Source organism: Pelophylax lessonae (genome assembly GCF_965119305.1).
Source record: "Pelophylax lessonae genome assembly, chromosome: 6".
In the NCBI taxonomy this organism is placed as follows: domain Eukaryota; kingdom Metazoa; phylum Chordata; class Amphibia; order Anura; family Ranidae; genus Pelophylax; species Pelophylax lessonae.
In genome coordinates, this window is record NC_138773.1 from 138,891,875 (window position 1) to 138,915,059 (window position 23,185).

Below are 23,185 nucleotides of genomic sequence, written 5' to 3' on the forward strand. Positions count from 1 at the left end.
AGAATATTAGCTTGGCTGGCTGGCTGGCTTCTTCTATCTTGGCTTTAAAGTACAACTATAGGCAAAACTTTATCCAAAATCAAAAAAGTTTTGCCTTTAGTTGTACTTTAAATGGTGGTAGACCTGGCTTATATTAATATTTTCTTTTATGAAGCAGTAAACTGCACTACTACAGTTTTTTACAAATTTTACTGTTACTTCTAGTAAAATACTAGTGTTGTTGTCTGTCTCTGCTATGCTGTTTGCATTTTCAGACCTTCCTATATGTTTGCGGTGCAAGTGCACTAAAGTATGCAGGGCTTGCAGGCCATGACAGGGTCCAGGAAAGTGTCCTTTTAAGCAAATGGAAATAAAAAGGATTCTTTTATTTGTGACTGCTTGATTGTTTGTTTTTTTTATAAAGTTTTGAAAACCATTGGGCAGTGGGCTGGGCATTGGGCAGTAATCGTGATGCATCGTGATGCATCGCGGAATCAAATCGCGACCCTAATAATCGTAATCGCATCGAATTGTGAGGTAAGTGAAGATGCGCAGCCCTAGTTTAAAGCTTCAGAATTTTGGAAGTTAATCTTGAAATCCGATATAGAACCATAAGAGCGAAGTTCAGACATAAGGACCGGTAAGGAAATGTGGGGTTTTGATAGAAAAAACAGCAGATCATCAGCATAGGCGGCTACCTTGTGAAGTACTGGCAGGTAGGCCCGTGATGTCGGGTTGTTCCTGATGTGGTGCAGTAGCGGTTCCAGAGATATAACGAACAGGAGTGGTGACAGTGGGCAACCCTACCTCGTACCATTCCCTATCGGAAAGGGTTCGGAGGTAGCAACATTAACACTAACTGTGGCTGAGGGATTCGAATAGAGTGCTGAAATCCAGGCCATGATGTTGCTTGGCAGACCTGTAGAAAAGACCAATTCACCCTGTCAAAGGCCTTTTCAGCATCAGTGGACAGGAGAATCATGGGTAGGTTAAGATGTTTGGCTCTCTGGATGACATTAATAGTTCTTATCGTGTTGTCTTGAGCCTCCCTGTTACGGATAAAGCCAAGTTGGTCAAGGGGAATAATGCGCTGCAGTATAGGGCCAAGTGTTTCTGCCAAAATCTTTGTAAAGAGCTTCAGGTCACAATTGAGACGGGAGATAGGCCTGTAGTTTGCACAATGGAGGGGGTTTTTATCAGGCTTGGGGATGACTGTTATATTAGCATTCAAGAGTTCTGGGGGCATTGTGTGGCCCTCCAGTATGCCGTTAAACGATGCCACAAAATGGGGGGCCAGCAAGTCTAAAAATGCCTTATAGTAAGGAATAGTGAAGCCGTCTGGCCCGGGGCCTTGCCCGTCTGGGAACCGGCCACTGCCGTAGCCAGCTCCTCAACAGATATCGGTGCTGACAGAGCCTCAATCTCCTCCTCTGAGAGGGAAGGTAAGTTGGCTGACTCTAGGTAATCCGCGATAAGTCTAGACTTTTCTTGTGGGGCTTTATCATATTTTTCTTTCTTGTGCGTTTGTTTTTACAATGTCTTTTCTCTCATCAAATTGCAGGGTCATACATATGTATTTAATAAATCATCCTTTGACCTCAGACGTGCGTTTGCTACCCACCCCTCTCCCCTTTTTGGGGAGGTGATTGGTGCCCCCACACATCTGATTCTGTTGAGTGTGCAATTCTATATTGTTGTATTTGTTTTTTCCTTATTATAAACCTTATTTTTATTTATTGCCATATATTGTTGTCTGATGACTGTAGTAACATGTTATGTGCCTGCATGGCATGTGGGGTTCTTCCTAGTCCCTTGGCATCTTGGTAGACTATGGTTATATACTGTGATACTGTGGGTGTGTGTGTGCCATAACACTGACCATTCGGGGTGTATTTTTCATTAGGGTTTTTTAACCTTTCTCCTCGATGTACCCCTTGAATTCAGTCATTATTATAAGACTTTTATTTTTATTTTTTATTTTTATGTTTATGTTCTCTTTTGGTCATCACTGCCCATACATTGGATTGATCCATATCTTTCCTGTCCGGCACGGGTGGCTGGTGTCCCTCCTCCTCCCGCCTCCTGTGGTTGGAGGTGGCCACTTGTCCTGGGTTTCCGGGATGAAGTGTTTTAATTTCTCCCCACTCTGGGCCGCCACCCGCCCCGGCGGCCATTGGTCCTCCCTCGGCCGCTGTGATTGGCGGATGTCTCCTTTTTGAAATGCCCGCCACTCTGTCCTCTATCTTCGGCCGCTCCTCCCGGGTTATGTCTTTCAATGATGTGACAACCGGAGGGAAGGGGGCGTGTCATGCGCGGATTCCCGCGCCGGCGCCCTTTTGAGGAAGCTGAGGTCCGTGATCGGTTCCACTTCTCTGCAGTCTCCACGGAGAGAGGAAGTTTCCTCTCCATCTGGCGATTGAAGCTGCTGTCTTTGTTCATTGGTTTTTGAAGCCTCCTTTTCTCGGTTTTTGCTTTTTTTCTGCCACGCTGGGCTCCATTCACCATCTTGGATATCCCCTTTCTTTTGGGAAGGATTTCAGGGGGGATTGTAAGTATTAGTCCCTTTTATGGGTTACTTACTTTTGTATGTGTATATCTTTTTAGTGGACCGCACTACGGGTTTGACTCCCTAACATGTTAGAGTTTTCCCTTTGCTCTTTCTTGTGGCCCTATATGGACACTTATGTGACACACATACATATGCCTCCCATTCCTCAGCTCTAGAAAATTGATTTTTTCTGACAATGTGTGTTTCTGTTGTTGATTTTTTAGCTATTTTGCTCCTCTTTTTGAATATCAATACATACACCCAATATTGATATGGGTATTTAGGGTTTTCCCTACATATCTGGGGTACATATACTTATACGTTTCATTTATTTAACAGTGGTCACCGCGCCCCTCTCTTTGGGATTTCTACATATATCCCGCGGTCCTACAGGAGGATCTGGAATATTCCGGCTAATGATGACCTTAAAAAACAATGGCTTTTTTAAGCATTGTTCATATGACTTTCTTGGAGGAAGGAGTTCCCTTGGATGTTCTCCCCCTGTGGTCAGTGCGGGAATAGCATCCCTATATGTATACACTGTAACCTGACATGATCTTATGTAGATGCTTGATTCATGTACTGTAACTATTGTCATCTTTCCATTGTAGAGATGGAAAACAGCCCCTGATGAAGAATAGAACTACAAGTTCAAATTACATTTTGAAACGCGTTGCATTTTCTCTCTACTCAGGGGTTAATATACTATGATGTGTGTTGTTATCACCAATGTCAGGAGCTTTTTTGCTCCGTTATCTTTTAACACTATCTTTTGTTTTTTTGTGAAATTGCTTAATAAAAATTTGATGGATTTTATTGCCTACAAAATCCCACCTAGAGGAGAAATCTTTTTATTATTATTGCTTATCTTGGGATGGTGGCAATTCTTACCGTACATGATCTGAGATACTTTATATGAACTCTTAATAGCTTTATTCAATCACACAGGAATAAAAATTACCGATGCAGGCACTGAGCCCAGTGCGCGGTATGAAGCCGTATACAGTAAACCGCAGTCCTCGGTATGGATGGCGGGTGACATCACCAGCTCCTTCTCCCTCCGTAGGCGTCACATCCCCGTAGGCAGGACTTCAAAGGTTTTCCTCGTTTCTCCATCACCAAAGTGTCCACTTGGTTTTCTGGGAAAGGCAAAAGGTTTCGTCCAATGACTGTTGACTCCCGTCCCAAACATTTAATATGTTTGTTTGGAGACCCCTGATGTAGGCCCTTGCCCAAGGGACTGCCAGAATCGTTGCCACTAAGAGCCCTAGGCCCGACATGGCTGTCCTGAGTGACAGTCCTTGATTACATAGTTACATAGTTTGTAAGGTTGAAAAAATACATCAGTCCATCCAGTTCAACCTATGAGGTGTGTGTTTGCTGTTAACCGTACATTGAATACCCCTGTATGTTGTGGTCTAAGGTGCCCATCTAATAGTTTTTTGAAACTATCGATGCTCCCTGCTGATACGACTGCTTGTGGAAGAGAATTCCACATCCTTACTGCTCTGACAGTGAAGAACCCCTTACGTATTTTAAGGTTAAACCGTTTCTCCTCTAGTTTTAGTGAGTGGCCACATGTCTTATTATATTCCCTTTCTCTAAAAAGTTTGTTCCTTATGCTAGGGTCATCACCAGTACAGTATTTGTACATTGATATCATATCCCCCCTCAATCGTCTCTTCTCCAGAGAGAATAAGTTCAGTGCTTGTAGTCTTTCCTCATAGCCGATGCCCTCCACTCTCCTAATTATGTTTGTTGCCCTTCTCTGGACTCTCTCCAGTTCCAGTACATCCTTCCTTAGGACCAGTGCCTAGAACTGGACAGCATACTCCAGATGTGGCCGGACCAGAGTCTTGTATAGTGGGAGAATAATCTATTTCTGGAGTGAATCCCCTTTTTTATACATGCCAGTATTCTGTTGGCTTTGCTTGCAGCGGCTTGGCATTGCATGCCACTGCCAAGCCTGTTGTCCACCAGTACCCCTAGGTCCTTTTCCTTGATTGTTTTGAAAAGCAACCACTGTAGCTTTTACTTTTTCCACTTTTTCTGCCGTGAGAAAAGAGTCTACTTTGTACCTTAGATAACAGAGGTTTTGTGTTGGGATCAGGTTTGATTTCGCTTGGTTTATTAACCAGCCTAGATCCTCTAGAAACAGAATGGCCACCAGTAGGTCCTCCTGTAATTGGGGCAACGAGTGAGCAAAAAATAAAAGGTTGTCTAAATATGGGATGGTTGAGATCCCTTTTAGTCTCAGGGGGGCCAACGCCTCTGCAAGGACCTTCGTAAATATTCTGGGGGAAGTGGAGAGGCCAAATGGTAGAGCCCTGAACTGAAGATGGCGTACCTCCCTCCCCCACTTGATTGCTACTCTCAAAAATCTTTGTGATTCCTGGTGAATCGGAATGTGCAAATAAGTGTCCCTAAAAATCAAGGGAAGCAATATAGCAATCTGGGGGGAGAATCGCTTTTACTGTAAGGATGGTTTCCATGCGAAACCTCCTGTAGGTCACCCTCTTGTTTAGAGATTTTAGGTTCAAAATTAGACAAAACTTGCCCGATTGTTTCTTCACCACGAAAACGTGTGAATAGAAACCTTGGATTTATTCTCTTCTTGAGGCACCGGAACTAGGACCTGCTGATCCATCAGGTCACAGATTTGAGAAAGAAGCGCCAATGCCTTCTGAGGATCTCTGGGGGGGGTCAAGAACCTCCTTGCGGGCGGAGTGTTCCTGAACTGGATCCGATTACCCTCTTTAATGATCCTCAAAATAAACCCATTTGGGGTAGCTTTTTTTGGGAGGTACTGCCCCAACCTTCCTTCCTGCTGGGACCCCGTCACTGGGATTTAGGATTTTTTTTAGGAGAGAAAAAAAAAGGACACCCGCCTTCTGTTTTCCCCTTCCCCACTGTCCTTTAGTGTCTGGAAATTTAGAGGTCTGCTCCTACGGTTTTTGGGGCGAAAAAAACACCTTTCTGGAAACTTTTTTGGCCTTTATTGGAAAGGCTTTCGTTTTATCTGCTATCCGGTCCAAGACTTTCTCTAAGTCAGGTCCAAACAGAAGATCCCCATCAAAAGGAATACCGCAAAGTCTTACCTTTAAGGTGGAATCTCCTGACCTGGATTTCAAACACAGGGCCCTGCGGGAAGAGTTTACCAAAGCTGTAGGTTTTGCTGAGAGTTTAACTGATTCCGCTGAGGCATCTGCCATGTACCCTGCTGCTTCACTAAGCATTGGTAGGGAATCTAGGTGTCACGTAGCTGGAAGGAGACTGAATTGGTCGGCCTCTCATATCTCCCGCCCAGACCCCACTGAAGGTGAGACAGAGGGTGTCAAGGGACAGGAGGAACACAAGTGCCTGTGGGTGTTGATGGTTCAGGAAAGGCAGCTTGTCCAGACTCCGGAAACTGGAATATGCAGCAATGTATGGGACAGGTGCAGCAGACAGCCAGGCAAGCACTCGGGTAGCTCTGAGAGCCAGGGTCAGAGTTTCAGGAATAGCCAGGGTCATCAACAGGCGGGGGCAGCGGGGTACCAATTCATGTGCAGAGCCAAAGTCGGGGACGGAGCTGGGTAAGGTTTAACAGAAAGGTAGAAGCAGAATCCAAGGTCAAGTCCAGAACACGCCAGGTCAGCAACGGAAATCGGTCAGCAAAGGAAATGGGAATGAGCTCCCTTTAACCACTTTAACTCCAGCCACTGTGCCTCTACTGTGGCACAGTGGCTCGTTAACGTCCAGCGACGTAGACCTACATCGCTGGACTCCTCCCCCTGTAGGCGGCGATCCCGCTGTTTTCATTCACAGCGGGAGTCGGGCCAGGGGAGGAGCGGCGGCGATCGCTGCCACTCTTCCCCGATCGTCGGGGAATCGAGTGAGGAGATCCGCCCGCCTCCTAAGTGACAGGGAGTGACAGATTGGAGTGTTCAGCATAGCTGGACATCCGATCTGTCCATGACTCAGTCAGTCACCTCCCCCCCCACACGTCAGTAAGCACCAGGCATACATTAACCCCTCCCTCTCCAATAAAATTAACCCCTTCCCTGCCAGTGTCATTTTTACAGTAACAGTGCATATTTATAGCGCTGATTACTGCAGTAATGTCACTGGTACCCCCAAAAGTGTCAAAAATGTCAGTCAAGGGTCTGATCTGTCCGCCGCAATGTCGCAATCCCGCAAAAAAAATCGCAGATAGCCGCCATTACTTGTTAAAAAAAAACCACCAAAAATGACAGAAATCTTTCCCTTAGTTAGTAAACGCAATAACTTTTGCGCAAACCAATCAAAATACGCTTATTGTGATTTTTTTACCAAACATAGGTAGCAGAAAACAAATTGGCTAAAAATTTAAAAAAAAATTAGATTTTTACATTTTTTTGGGGGGGAATTTCATATAAAAAAATGTTAAAAATATTGTTATTTTTTCAAAATAAACGCTTTTTTTTGTTTATAGTGCAAAAAGTAAATATCGCACAGGTGATCAAATACCACCAAAAGAAAGCTCTGTTTGTGGGAAAAAAAAGGACGTAAATTTTGTTTGGGTATGGCGTCGCACGACCGCGCAATTGTCAGTTAAAGTCGCACAGTGCCGAATTGCAAAAAGTGGCCTGGACGTAAGACAGCAAAATCCTCCGGTGGTAAAGTGGTTAAATAGCCCGTCAGGCGCCAAGAGCTGTTCGTGCTCGCATGCACGTGTGCGTGAGAATGCCAATTAGCCATTCCTCTGGAAATAGCCTGCATATCCATGCACCAGATGTCTAACAGGGATTCCCTGACACTAGGATTTCCTTCCGAGAGGTCCCTCCTTCCAAATGGGCTTGAAGTTGGTCCAACCAGACTTCCAAATTACAGGCCACAACTGTTGTAGCCATTGCGGGTTTTAAATTAGTCATGACTACTTCCCATGTCTTTTTTAACAGAACCTCCATTTATTTGTCCACATGTTCTCCATGTCCTCAAACGCAAGATCTGTCGCTTTGGCGCATTGTGAAAAGGCTGCCCCCAATTTCGGAATTTTATTCCAAATGCAGGAGGGATCTTCATTAAAGGGGAACCTCCTTTTTAAACTTTTTGGGAAAAAAATTTTTTCACAGGCTCCAACCATTCTTTTTTGGTAGAGTCTGATAAAGCACTATGCACCAGAAAAATCCTAGTTTGATCTTCCTTCAGGGTTTGGTACATTTGGTCAAGCAGGAACATTGAAACCTGTTCTTCCTAAATGTCCAGAGTTTCATAAATTACTCCTAGCAGGGCTTCCAAGTGAAAGCTTGTATCTAGGTGATCTTGTCCCAGACTCAAGGACATCTCTGGAAGAAGCAACTTCACTCAGCTCTTCCAGGGAATCTGAATCCTCCTCCTCCATTTCCCTACCAACCTCCGGGACTGAAACAGGGGGAACATCCACTGGTTGTTTGGGGGTCTCAATATTTAACAGACTTAATTGCCTTTATATCCTTTTTGATTCTGGCAATTAAGTCTTTACATGCCTCTTTGTAAACCAACCTGTCTATACAAGGTTTACAGAGTGGATTAGTCCAGCCTTCCTTTAATTTAGAAGCACAGACTGGACATTTAGAACCACAGGCTGGACATCTTTCTCCCCCCCCCCCCCACCCTGGCTTCTCCGCTTCTTTAAGCTGAGCTTGAAACAAGAGACCGTAAAGAAGACAAGAGACAAGAGGCAAAAAACGTCAGACACCTTAAAGAAAGAAGCTGCACCATCACCAGTGAGATAATAATTTAAAACCCGTGCTAAGTGAATAAAATAACCAAATAAGTATGAATATATGATGCAGCTGCTGTTCACCAAGTAAAAACTCAGTCAAACTAACTAACAGAAAACACAGCGCTTGCAAATATAATAATTGATAAAAAAAAGTGCACAAATCCCTAAAATTCATATAAAACGTGCAAAACTACAAAAGTCCAATAATGTTGTGCAAAATAGTGCAAAAATGGTGCAAAGGTGGATAATTTTGTGCAAAACTATAATAAAGTGTTTGTAGTCCTGAAAAAGTCCAAAATATAGTGCACTATGATGAAAAAGGTGCTGATATTGCTGCAACTAGAGTGCGAAGGTGATCCAAAATATTAACTGGTGCCAGGTATCTCGATCCCCTTCTGGGACCCTACTCACCAAAACGAATGGACCCCTTTGGTGTCAAAAGAAGCTTTTCACCAAACAGAATAGTCCTCCAGGCTGACTCCCTGTTGTAACTCTATTTGAATAGTGGCTCAGAACAGACGTGGCAATGGATCCTCTTGGTGACCCTTTACATATGTTAACCCTGGGCAGCTCCAAAGGAATTGATAACCCACATAGTGAAGCCCGTTTTTAAAAAATGGATTTTTGTAAGATCTTACCGTAAAATCCTTTTCTCTTAAGCTCATTGACAGACGTAGTCCTCCTTGATTAATATTAACTCGGGTTATACTGCCCTCTACAGACAGGAAAGAAAACGTTCTGGCCACACCTTAGGGGCAGTCCCAGAGGGTATATCCTCTCTCTCTCTCTCTGCTACAGCAAATCAGTTATGTCACAAAGCAGTGTTTAGAGAATTTAACCCAACCCAACTCAGAAAACAGAGGGGCGGGTACTACGTCTGTCAATGAGCTTAAGAGAAAAGGATTTTACGGTAAGATCTTACAAAAATCAATTTTTCTCTGTCGCTCATTGACAGACGTAGTCCTCCTTGATTAATATCAACTCGGGACGTCCCAAAGCAGTGCCACAAATGAGGGGTGGGATAATGGAAATCAAAATCCAATCTAGAAAGCCCATCCGGTGCCAACTAGAAGTTTTAAAGGCTCATCAATCAAAGGATGAGACTCAACTGAAAATCCAACGGAAAAAAAACCCTCGAGGTAGACCACCGGTCTCCTCAAATTGCAGCCTGCAAAACTTTGCGGCCAAATGAGGCATCCGCCGATGCCATCACATCAACTTTATAAAATTTTGTAAAGGTATGAACCGACGACCTTGCACACCTGGACCACTGACGCCTGATGGCGGTAGGCCCAGGAAGTACTGAGCGCTCGAGTGGAGTGCGCCTTAACAGGGAACGGAGGATTCCGACCCTTAATAGAATAAGCCTGTACAACCGTCTGTCTAATCCATTTGGAGATAGTCGCGGCAGATGCAGGCAACCCCTTTCTGGGGCCATCCGTGATCACAAAAAGTGAATCTGTTTTACGGAACGATTCCGTAGTCTTCAGGTATACCCTGATTGCCCGAACTACATCCAAGGAATGCAACGCACATTCCCGAGGATGATTGGGCTTAGGACACAAGGAAGGTAGCACAATATCTTCATTCAGATGAAAGTCTGAAACCACCTTAGGAAGAAAGGATGGCTTCAGATGAAGAACTACCTTATCCCTATGAACCACTAGATATGGGGAATGGCATGATAATGCAGCCAGTTCTGACACCCTGCGTGCAGAAGTGATAGCCACCAAGAGGGCCACCTTCTGGGATAATGTAAGCAAGGGAATCTCCCTGATATTTTGAAAGGGAGGTTTCTGAAGAACCGACAACACCAAATTAAGATTCCAGGGTGGTAAGGGCGCGCGCACTGGCGGAGCCAAGTGCTGCACCCCCTGGATGAAATTCCGCACCAAGGAATGAGTAGCCAGAGGCTTCTGGAAGAAGATTGCTAATGCTGAAACCTGACCCTTGATAGTGCTCAAGGATAGTTTCTGCTCAACCCCCTTTTGCAGAAAAAGCCAAGATTCGGGTCACCGAATAGGTACGTGGGGGAAAACTCCAACGATTCACACCACGCAATATAAGCCTTCCATGTGCGATAATAGACTTTGCTGGAATTCGTTTCCTTGCTTTAATTAGAGTAGGAATAACTGAAGCTGACAATCCTCTGTCCTTCAGTACCTGGGTCTCAATGGCCAGGCTGTTAAAGCCAGCGACTGTAAAGCACGATGGAAGATCGGTCCTTGAGACCGCAGATCCTCTCCGAGAGGAAGTCTCCAAGGAGCGTCCGCGACTAGTCTGCCCAAGTCGGCGTACCCGGCTTGACGAGGCCAGCCCGGAATTACCAGGATAACTGGAGTTCCCTCCACCTCTATCCTGCGGAGAAATCTCAGCAGCAACTTGAGAGGGGGGGAAGACATATAATAGCTGATACTGCCCCTACGGGGCGCTCAGCGCGCCTGCTGCGTCCGCTAGAGGATCGCGGGCGCGAGCCCTGTTGAGCCGACATGCCAACAGATCCATATCCGGGGTGCCCCAATGAAGGGACAGCTGGTGAAATACCTCTGGATGAAGAGACTATTCCTCTTGATCCAGAATCTGACGGCTGAGATAATCTGCCTGTCCACCCCCGGGATAAATATCGCAAGAGAGAGCTGGAACAACTGTTCCGCCCAATAAAGAATGTTGGCCACTTCTATGGCCGCCAGGGCACTCTTGGTGCCCCTTGGTGATCGACATAAGTCATGACCGTGGCATAGTCCGATTGGATCCGAACCGGGCTGCCCTGGAGCTCCTCGGTCCAGTAAATCAGACAAAGTCTGATCGCTCTCAGTTCCAACACATTTATCGGTAACCTGGAATTTATCAGAAGAAATGACTTGCCCTGGCTGAGCATCGGAGACCGAAGCCACCAGACCAGAGCCTCCCTGGTCCGCTCGCTCAATCAGATCCGATTGTCCAGGGAATCGTGATTCCGATTCCATATGAGAAGAATCTCCTCTTGGAGAATTCGGGTATGAGACTGGGCAAACGATACTGCCTCTAAGGAGGCGACCATCAGTCCCAGCCAGTTGACGGACAGCAACATCCGAATCATTGACTGAATCTTCTGGAGTTTCTCCGCATGGAGAAACACTCTTGCCAAGGATGTATCCAAAATTAGGCCCAGATAGTTCAGTCTCCTGGTGGGAACCAGCCTGTGAAGATGGGGATATGAAGATAGGCATCCTAAATGTCTATGGACGCCAGGAAATCCCCCTGATGCAGGGAGGCCACCACTGTACGGATGGACTCCATCTCTCCCAAGACCAGAATTGGACGAACCTAGCCCTTTTTCCTGGGCATTGTGAACAGGTTCGACTAGAACCCCTGAAACTGTCCAAGGAATGGGAACTACCACTCCTTGTTGCATCAAGCTGTCCCCCGCAAAGCTTTTTAAGCGACCCGGGGATGTCGAATATTGGAAGGGAAGAATTGCACCGGTGGAAGTGATCGAATCTCGATCTTGTATCCCGACTGTATGACCTCGCGAACCCCTTTATCCGGGATTCTGGAAAGCCACGGATCCGGAAACCAGTGAAGACTTCCCCCCACCCTAGAGATGGGTGGGGCCCATTCTGTCAATCCAACGGGATAACAGTGGCTTTATTTAGTCTGGAAATCGGTGAGTCCACTATTGGTGGTACCGTCCATGTTTATAATGAGGGATTCCTCAAACTGATATCACCTAGCAATGCGTTTGGGAATAGCAGGGGTTCGTTTACGGACGACCCGATTTGGGCAAGGGAACCCTTCGCCATTTTGGTAGGCTTGCTAGTACCAAAAAAGGAATATCGGTCTCAGCTACCTCTGCCGGTGTAACCTCAAGATTTAAGGTCTCCCGGCCAGACACAACTAGTGCTTCCACCAACGCTTCTTGTGCTATGGCGGAGGCAGAAGCGTCCTCCTCACTGTCTGAGGACACCGTACCTGAGACAACAACCCCAGAAAGGGGGCTGCAATGACCAGCTCAGAATCCGTATCTGAAGTATCAGATGAAATAGGGGTAGGCGGGGGTCGCTCTTCTTGACCCCCGCCCTGACAGGCTACCTCCACCCGGGATACCAAAGACTCCAAAACTGCTGATAATGCATCATCACAAGTGGGTTACTGGAGGGTCCTGCGGCCACCTCGAGGGGATCAGGTGGGGATACATGTGTGGCAGGGTTCATGATTAACAAGACACTTGCCAGCAACACAAAAAATTAATTGCAAGAAAAAACATCTTTTTTTTTTTACTTAGTCCCCCAACGCAATAGCGCCCCTCAGTGTACCTTCTTGGACCCCTCAGAAAGAGAGAGAGAGAGAGAGACCCCAAGGCTCACCTGATGCACAGAAGTTTCTTATCAACCTGCTTCTAGCACTGTCTGTTACAGACAGGAAGTCTTTGGCTTGCTTTCCCGGGCCCAGGAGGCGGCTCCGCCCCTTTACACGCCTTCCGGCGCCTCCCAATTACTCCTCGAGGTGTTTGGTCACCTCAAACATGGCCGCCCCCATGCTGGAGACACGAGGCTACGCCAATATGGCGGCCTCGTGCGATCTGCAGGAAAATGGCGGCGGCCTGTGGAGGATAGCGGCGGCTTGAGCAAAGTAGCAGCGGCCTGCGGGAGGTGTGCACTCGGCCTGTGCGGCCTGCGGGAGGTGTCCTCGGCCTGTGCGGTCTGCGGGAGGTGTCCTCGGCCTGTGCGGCCTGCGGGAGGTGTCCTCGGCCTGTGCGGCCTGCGGGAGTGTGCGCTCGGCCTGTGCGGCCTGCGGGAGTGTGCGCTCGGCCTGTGCGGCCTGCGGGAGGCTGTGCGGCCTGTGGAAGTGACCGGCTTTCTGCAGGGATGGCGACCTGCGGATGCAGTAACTCAGGCATAGGCATCGGCCTGTATACACACTATGACAGGTAGGATACCTCTATACCTCAATAGTAATGCCTTTTAGTAGTCTGCCACTGACTTCAGTCACCCTTACAGTCATATAGTGACTTAGATAGTCAGCTCCCAAAACAAGCCTCCTGGTTTCTTATTCACAAAATCACACTCAAATTGGGGGATCTGTGACCTGTTATAGGATAGAGGGGGGACCCAGAAACTGAGTGTCCGACCATCCCAGAGAGGGGCCCGCGTCCACCAACAAACCCGACAGGGGGAGAGGGGGAACATTCTACTCACCATACCGGAACCAGGCGGGCGCCAACTCCTGACAGAACCCCTCTCCACCGGGGTGGGGGGGCTGTCGACCAATACGGACGCCGTGACTCAGTTTGCAACTGGTCATTGGCGTCCAGGCGAGACGTTTAACTCGCAGGGTCAGCCGACCCAGCGCTGAGCTATGGCCTGCACGCGCTCGTAGGCTGAACTGGGGTGACCACTGGATCTCAACATCCAGCCCGTCGCCCAGTTTCAGCGTACTTGCTTGAAGATCTCACAGGAACACTGGAGAAGAAAAGCTGCCTAAAAAAGTATTTCTAAAAAATCTTGCCAGGACCAAAGATCCCAGCAAGGAACTTAGGTCCTTACTCCTAACTAGACAGAAAAAAACTGATTTGCTGTAGCAGAGAGAGAGAGGATATACCCTCTGGGAATGCCCCTAAGGTGTGGCCAGAACGTTTTCTTTCCTGTCTAGTCCTACTCCTGTAGAGGGCAGTGTAACCCGAGTTGATATTAATCAAGGAGGACTACGTCTGTCAATGAGCGACAGAGAAATATTTATTTCCTCATTAAAAGCTACTTACAAAGTATTAAAATGTCAGAGGCATGGATAGGAATAATACCGCTGCAGTATAAATTAGTTGCAGGAATGCCGCATCAGCGTGCGTTCCTTGGAAACCAGGAAGTGATGTAAGACCTTGCCGCACCGGAAAGTCGGCGCGTTTCGCCCTCCCCCTTGGGCGTTATCAAAGACATCACGCCCGGTGACTGGCCGTGATTATATACTCTGCTGAAGGAACGCCTAGTACTTGGAGCTCCAATCAAAGCCCAATTCCTGAATGTTCCGGCCTCACTTCATGTTTACAAAATTTTCTTACCAATACACTTAAATCTGCCACCATTAATATCATGAAATAAATAAAATTTTCATCATAGTGCACTATATTTTGGACTTTTTCAGCACTTCATTATAGTTTTTCATGAAATTATCCACCTTTGCACCATTTTTGTACTATTTTGCACAACATTATTGGACTTTTGTAGTTTTGCACCTTTTATATGAATTTTAGGGATTTGTGCACTTTTTTATCAATTATTATATTTGCAAGCGCTGTGTTTTCCATTACCAGTGAAAAACATTGGTGCTGAATCTGGGGCTCTCTAGCCTGTATCCAGCTCGAGGGAGAGAGGGCTAAAGACTAAAAAAAAAACAACCACTGTTGATGGTTCTTTTACCCCCCTCCCTCACACCCAGCTCCATAGGTTAGCCACCCCTGTGGTTCCTACCTGAGCCAGGCCGGCGTCACTGCCGCTCTGTGCTGCTGGTATCACGGATCCTTTACTCTCCTGGATCATAGCGCCGCTGTGCCTGTGCAGGACTAGGATCGTCGTCAGCTGCCAGGCGGCTGCCGTTTTAAATAAACGCCATAGTTCCTGCGTCCTCGCGGCTGCTAGACCCGGAAGTGATGCACCGGAAGCCCCGCCTTCCTCTTTGCGTTCCAAAGGATGGAACTCAAGGCTTACGCATACGCCCCTGCCTGGCTTCCTGCAGAGGGATGGCTGCTCACCGCCACTGCAAACCTACGAGAGCTGGGCAGCAGACAAACAGCCCTCTCCGGACTGAAAGGAGAGAAGGTGCCGGACCCAGCCCATTGGGCTTTCCGGGGGCCCCCTGCCAATACAAGGTACCAGCCAAGTTCCCACCTGCATATCTTCCAGTGGAGAAAACACAAAAGACTGGGGAATTGGGATGGTGACCGCCCCTTTATACACCTGATGCTTTGTGTTTCCTAACTCTGGAGGTGGAGCTCATCTCTCCTATGCTGTCCTGGACAGACGACTGGAGAAAAATGATCTACAACCCTGCAATAAGAGGGGCCTAGGGAGCTGAGAGAGGGATTTCTCACCCTCTTTAAGATAAGCTGGGTTCCAGGGGCCCCCCAACCAAAGTGACTCCCGTCACAACACTAGTCTTGGATTTACCCATTTCTTCCAACTTCCACCATCAGACTGCTGGTAAATAAACCATCTCTACTAGCAGACAATGCTATGGGTAAGCTAAGAACTCAAAACCTATTTTAATGCCAACTCACCTCAGATGGGTCATAGCCCTGTACTCTAAGGGGGGCAATGCACATGTCTTTTTTTTTTTCTCTGAAACAATTACCTGGGCTATATAGAAACTAACCATGAGGGGAATACAGTTTAAGATGGCTTCTAAATATAGGAAACCCCTAACGCCCACATTTTTAATATTACTCAGATAAAGGATTTGGAAGGAAGACACAAAGATGATCATTCAGACAAGGATACAGTTAGATTATTCAAAATCAGACATGTTCTTCAAGATTCCAGCATTGGCAAAAACATACCAAAAAAGAAAAAAAAAAAAATATATTGTATGATATCACATACAATATATTCACAGACTAGGAAATTCACAGCCGGGACATGGAAAAGCATTGATATCTCTGAGCAAAAACTCATGTAAAAGGACAGATGGATTTACCAAAATGAGTAAAAATTCAACTCCTAACACCAAAATGTGACCCCTTTTACAAAATGTGGAACCCACTTATCAAAAATATATTCTAAAGAATGGTACATCAAGGCCTTCCTCTAAAACCCTGGTGCCCAACGCAGGGGCATCATGTTGCCAGCCAGCCCTCTGTGTGCTGCCCACTAGTCCAAAGATTGGCAGCAGGGTGCAGGGCGCTAGAAAACTCTGTGTTACAGCACCTGGCACTAAAGAAAGGCTGTACTATGAGGTGGAGTTATCTCTGCCCACAGTACAGGCAATGTCCCAGCGAAAGTAGAGAGAATGGCGTGGGAAAGTGTGATCAGGTAGGTTATCACCAAGGTGGGCATAACTTTCACTGCCTTACACCAATGTGGGGGGGGGGGGGTGATTAACTTTTACTGCTATAACCACCAATGGGGATTGAGGGGGTTATCGTGCACTTCCATGACCACCAATACGGGGGGAGGATAGGTGGTTAAAGGGGTTCTAATCCCTCAGCTTTTTAAACTAGTTTTAAGTACCAGTGGTATAAGCATGTTAGATCAGTGTTTATTTTTGCAAATACATTTTTTTTCCCATGTTTTTTAACCTACAGATCTGAGGCTCTTCCTGGTTTACTTCCCTGCAGCTTCCATTTTCTAAGCACGCACACAGCCTCCACGTCACATAGCTTTAGGGACGACATGCTTAGCGCCATCGCGCATGCGCTTCCCTTCAATTCGGAGACTGCTTGCTCGGGCCGAGTTGAAGAGCTCAGCAGATGCTCCTCCCAACAGTCACGCCCATTGCCGCCTCCACAGCATGCTCATTGTCTTCTGGTTGGCTATCCCTCCTTGCTGCAAGTAATGTGACAGTGGATTCATTGTCATCTGTCACCTACCTACACAGGTACATTTTTTTTTGGCATTTTTAGCTTGTATTTATTTATGTTTCTAATGCTTTTTTTTTTTTTTTCTTTCATTCAGGTTTTTTTTTTATTTTTTTTTAATAGCAACCTTTTTCCTTTTTTTTTTTAAAGGCTAACCAGAATGATGACGCCGTGATGTATTACTATGCTGGACAACATTATGGTTTCTACACATTGGACTACTACTCTGGACACCAATATGCATGCGGACATCACTGAACTCCACAAGTGACACAGAACAACTTTGCTGGACACTGATTGATGTTGGCAACCTCGCTGGATGCGATAATTAATGCGTACCTTGGTGGACACCCTAAGTAAGGCACATGACTTTGATGGACACTGTGATTGATGCAGACAACCTCCCTGCACGCCAGGATTGACACAACCTTGTGGGATGTCGTGAATCAAATGACTTTGCTTGATGCCGTGATTAATGCAGATGATTTCGCTGGACACTGGTTGATGCGGAATACCTACACCGTGAGTGGCGAACACTTCAGTGGACACCATAAGTGATGCAGATGATTTTGCTGGACACAGCGAATGATGCAGACAGCCTTGCTGGGCGAATGATTGACGGGTACTTCAGTGAAAACCCTGATTTACATGGATTTGCTTGATGCCATAAGTGTCGCAGATGACTTAGCTGGATGCCGTTTTTGTTGCAGACGACCTTACTGGACACCAAGGGAAAAGCAAAAATCCGCGCTTAGGATAAAGACAGAACCTGGCTGCTGCCCACCTCAAAAGTATACCCCCCGAGGGGGTGTACAAAAGTAGTGAAAATAGTGAGGTAGATGGCGCTGCCAAAGATAAAAGGAAATCAGGATAAATGTCAATAAAGAATTAAATATAAAATATTAAATGCCAAGGTGTAAATGACCATGAGATGCAGAAGTTAGAGTAAATATAGGTCTGATGGCAAGTTAAAAAACCAAACGTGTAAGCTGATAGCAGGCAAAGGATTATTCAAATGCAGATTAAAAATGCAAATCATAAAATTATTAATTCGAATAAATATAATCCAAAAAAGTGCATTGAAGTGCAGGAATATGATACGGTGCAATAACATATAAAGTACAAGAGGTGAGAATGATAAATAATTGGCAAAAATGTGCCAAAATACAAAAGGTTAATAAAGTGCAACGTTATATAAAGTGCACAAGTGAAATAGCAAATAAATAATTGGCAAGAAGGTGGCAATAACAGAAAATATTGATGGGTGAAGGGTGAACAAATTAATATTCAAAGAATATAATTTATAAAATGAAGATAGTCAAAATGAGTGTATTGATAATCCAATATCAATATTAAAGTGACATAAGTGGGTAAAAACGTGATTCAAATTAATATGCAATCCATAATAAATAACTAATTCTCCAAAACCAATTTTAAGGTGACCAGTGCTGTGAACTCCAATGAACAATATTGTATTGTGGCTAGAAAGATAAAAAGAGTCCAAATAGTGCTCCAGGGATGTTAACCCAGAGATTCAGGGTGGGTCCTAAGGTGGTCCACTTTGTGGGGTGCCGGTGAGGGATAAGGAGTACCTCCCTTATGATTATGCCCGCACTCACCAGAACTCCGTACCCCTACAGGGGTAAAAAGCGTTGTAAATCCAAGGGGGGCAATGGGGACTCCTCTCCACTATGGACTTCAATGTAGGGTGATATAGCCACAAGACCTTTTCTCCAGATAGATAAATAGAAGGACTCCAGGGGGCATCAAAATTATCAAAATTATATCAGGGTATGAAAAAGGAGGTATTCCGGACCATCTGTAGAGCTGTGCGGGTTTCCAGGTGTTGTGGGTCCGCTCTTCTACAAGGACCCGGTGTAAGAAGAACTCCAAAATTTCCATAAGTTCTTCTTACACCGGGTGCGGGCATAATCATAAGGGAGGCACTCCTTATCCCTCACCTGCACCCCACAAAGTGGACCACCTAAATACCCACCCTGAATCTCTGGGTTAACATCCCTGGAGCACTATTTGGACTCTATCTTTCTAGCCACGATACAATATTGTTCATTGGAGTTCACAGCACTGGTTACCTTAAAACTGGTTTGAATTACGTTTTTACCCACTTATGTCACTTTAATATTGATATTGGATTATCACTCATTTTGACTATCTTCATTTTATAAATTATATTATTTGAATATTAATTTGTTCACCCTTCACCCATCAATATTTTCTGTTATTGCCACCTTCTTGCCAATTATTTGCTATTTTACTTGTGCACTTTATATAATGTTGCACTTTATTAACCTTTTGTATTTTGGCACGTTTTTGCCAATTATTTATCATTCTCACCTCTTGTACTTTATATTAACCACTTAAGCCCCGGAAGATTTTACCCCCATTCCGACCAGGGGGTATTTTGCGATTCGGCACTGCGTGACTTTAACGGAGAATTGCGCGGTCGTGCGACGCTGTACCTAAACGAATTTGGCGTCCTTTTTTTCCCACAAACAGAGCTTTCTTTTGGCGGTATTTGATCACCTGTGCGATTTTTTGATCACGCGCTATAAACAAAAAAAGAGCGTCCATTTTGCAAAAATAGCAATATTTTTCCCTTTTTTTTATATGAAATTCCCCCAAAAAAAAATGTAAAAATCAAAATTTTTTAAAATTTTCGGCCAATTTGTTTTATGCTACCTATGTTTGGTAAAAGAAAATCGCAAAAAGCGTATTTTGATTGGTTTGCGCAAAAGTTATTGCGTTTACTAACTAAGGGAAAGATTTTTGTCATTTTTGATGTTTTTTTTTTTAACGCGTAATGGCGGCGATCTGCGATTTTTTTTGCGGTACTGCGACATTGGGGCGGACAGATCGGACCCTTGACTGACATTTTTTACACTTTTGGGGTTACCAGTGACATTTCTACAGTAATCAGTGCTATACATATGCACTGTTACTGTAAAAATACACTGGTAGTGAAGGGGTTAACTTTATTTGAGAGGGAGGGGCTGTGTGTGTCCCTAGGGGCGTGATTCTAACTGTGATTGGCTGGGGCTTCAGCTGTATGCAGAGTGATCAACGGATCTACATAGTAGATCCAGATGATCAGCTCTCATACAGCGAGGAGAATGACAGGCAGCTTGTTTACACAAGCTGCCTGACTTTCTCCCTCTCCCCCGCCGATCGCAGAGTGGCCGGCGGACATCGGGTCCGCCGGTCACACGCGCGGGGGGGTCCGTGACCACTCGGGAGCGGGAGCGCGCCTCCGGGGGCGCGCGCTCGCTCCCTAGACCCTCACAAGCTAGTGACGTAGCCCTACGTCACTTTGCCTGTGAGGGGCTGACCGCCGACGTAGATAGTCGTGCGGCGGTCGGCAAGTGGTTAATTATCGCACCGTATCATATTCCTGAACTTCATTGCACTTTTTTGTATTATATTTATTCGAATTAATAATTTTATGATTTGCATTTTTAATCTGCATTTGAAGAATCCTTTGCCTGCTATCAGCTTACACGTTTGGTTTTTTAACTTGCCATCAGACCTATATTTACTCTAATTTCTGCATCTCATGGTCATATAGACCTTGGCATTTTATATTTAATTCTTTATTGACATTTATCCTGATTTCCTTTTATCTTTGGCAGCGCCATCTATCTTACTGGACCCCAAGATTGAGGCAGATGACCACGCTGGACACCGAGATTGACGCGGACCCAGGTAGTGATGGATGTGGACGACCTCGCTGAACACTGTGAAAGATGCGGATGACTACGCTGTGCACTGACTGACACGGACTTAAGTGGACACCCTAAGTGATGCAGATTACTTAATTGGACGCCATGATTTATGTGGCCAACCTCACTGGATACTGTAAAAAATGTGGACGGCTAAGCTGTGCTAATCTGTGAATGACACATACTTCGTTGGACACTATAAGTTACGCAGGTGACATTGCTAAATGGCGTGATTGATGTGGACGACCTAACTGGAAGTTGTAATTGACAAATACTTAGGTGGACGCTACAACGTGACATGGACTTCGGTGGATGCCGTTATTGACAACATTAGTGACACTGATTAATTTGTTGGATGCAGTGACTGATGCGGATGACCTTGCTGGATGCTGTTAAAAATGTGGCCAACTATGCTGTACTCCATAATTGATGCAGAATTAGGTGGATGCAGTAAGTGATGCGGACAACCTCACTTGATTGATTGAGTCAATTACGATGAACGCCTTCCTGCTCACCCGAGCATTAAAAAAAAAAAAGGATGATCCGCACTCGGCACTACCCCTTACCAAAGAACATTTCTAACGCTACATAAACTAAGAGGCAGGGCAATCTAATCATGTCCCTGGGTGACCCCCACGCCTTGTTGCGTCGTCGACCTGGCATACCCTGGGGTCAGTATCCAGTGTCTATGGTGATTGACATTTGATATTGTTTGGGAGACATTTTATTATACGTTTTTTTTTTTTTTTAAATATAAAAAAAACCTGTACTATGTACCCCATACGCATTCACATGAGGGGGGCAAACTGGGTGACCCCTCGTTAAAGGGGGCTTCAAGACTCCGGTCACCCCCAAAACCACCAGGCCAAGATTGTGGGGAAGAGGTCTTTGTCCTCATCAACATGGGGAACAAGGTGCTTTGGGAGTGGAGGCCCCCTACCCCAAAGAACCCCACCATGTTGAGTGCATGTTGGCCAGGTATGGTTAAGAAGGGGTGGGTGTGCTTGTTTGTCCTCCCCACCCTTTTTGGGCCTGCCAGGTTGCATGATCAAATAAGGGTCTGGTATAGATTTGGGGGGGGGGTCCCCTCAAACTCCATACCAGACCTAAGGGTGGGGGATGGGTGACACAAAAAGATAGTGGGTGATGGGTGAAACACATTTAAGTGGAGGGTTATGGGTAACACACAGTGAGGAGGAGGGTTCTGGGTGACACACAGTGAGGTGGAGGGTTATGGGTGACACACAGTGAGGTGGAAGGTAATGGGCGACACACAATGAAATGGACAATGAAGGGTTACACGCAATGAGGTGGTGGGTTATGGGTGACACACAATGAGGTGGTAGGTGATGGGTGACACACAATGAGGTGGTAGGTGAAAGGTGTGTTGTGGAAATTGTATTAATATTTATGTGGACGTTTCTTTAGGATGTATTTTTAGTTAAATTGCCATTATGTCTCCCAGTGTCAGTAAGAAGCACATTTAGCAGGTGGTGGGAAACTGTCACCAATTTGTTACATCACTTCATCACCAGTTCATCTTTCGTTTTCACATCATCACCTGTTGGAGACTGAGTTTGTGCAGCAGAAACATTGAACAGTCGGTGTCATCGGGCTGTAGACTCAGCACATTTTTATTTATTTATTTATTTTTATTGCAAATGTGGCATTGCACTTGGTGGACAATATATTTGAGTTTTGGACAATTTCTTTTGGATTTTTGTGGGTCACAGTGTTGATCGAACATAATTTTTTATCTTCACTCATCATTGTATCACGTGGTGTATGCACATTGCATTTGTTTATGTTTATATTTATATGAACTCTCAACACATTGTAGCGCACTAATTATTTTTCACAAGCTGGTTAAAATTGATGGGAAGATGGATAGAGCCAAATACAGGACCATTCTGGAAGAAAACCTGATGGAGTCTGCAAAAGACCTGAGACTAGGACGGAGATTTGTTTTCCAACAAGACAATGATCCAAAACATAAAGCAAAATCTACAATGGAATGGTTCACAAATAAACATATCTAGGTGTTAGAATGGCCAAGTCAAAGTCCAGACCTGAATCCAATTAAGAATCTGTGGAAAGAACTGAAAACTGCTGTTCACAAACGCTTTCCATCCAACCTCACTGAGCTCAAGCTATTTTGCAAGGAGGAATGGGCAAACATTTCAGTCTCTCGATGTGCAAAACTGATGGAGACATACCCCAAGCGACTTACAGCAAAAGGTGGAGCTACAAAGTATTAAATTAAGGGGGCTGAATAATTTTGCACGCCCAATTTTTCAGTTTTTTATTTGTTGAAAAAGTTTGAAATATCCAATAAATTTCATTCCACTTCATGATTGTGTCCCACTTGTTGTTGATTCTTCACAAAAAATTACAGTTTTATATCTTTATGTTTGAATCCTGAAATGTGGCAAAAGGTCGAAAAGTTCAAGGGGGCCGAATACTTTTGCAAGGCACTGTAAATCAACCAGTTCCCGTGCAGGTGCTCCAGTACGTTTACCCGTGGCCTACTAGGTATTGCACTCACCACACGGAACTCCCCTTTCAACAGGGGTGCAGGCTGTGTATACTTAGTTTCTGGTCCCGCTTGCAAAGGGTCCCTTTTTTGGATATCGGGGTGTCTGTTGCCTTAA

General features: G+C 45.4%; 1 protein-coding gene across 3 annotated transcripts in view; it reads right to left on the minus strand.

Moving 5' to 3' along the window:
- The window catches only part of NTAN1 (N-terminal asparagine amidase), a 989,828-nt gene that overhangs the window by 346,089 nt on the left and 620,554 nt on the right, over positions 1-23,185 (minus strand). The window lies entirely within an intron of this gene.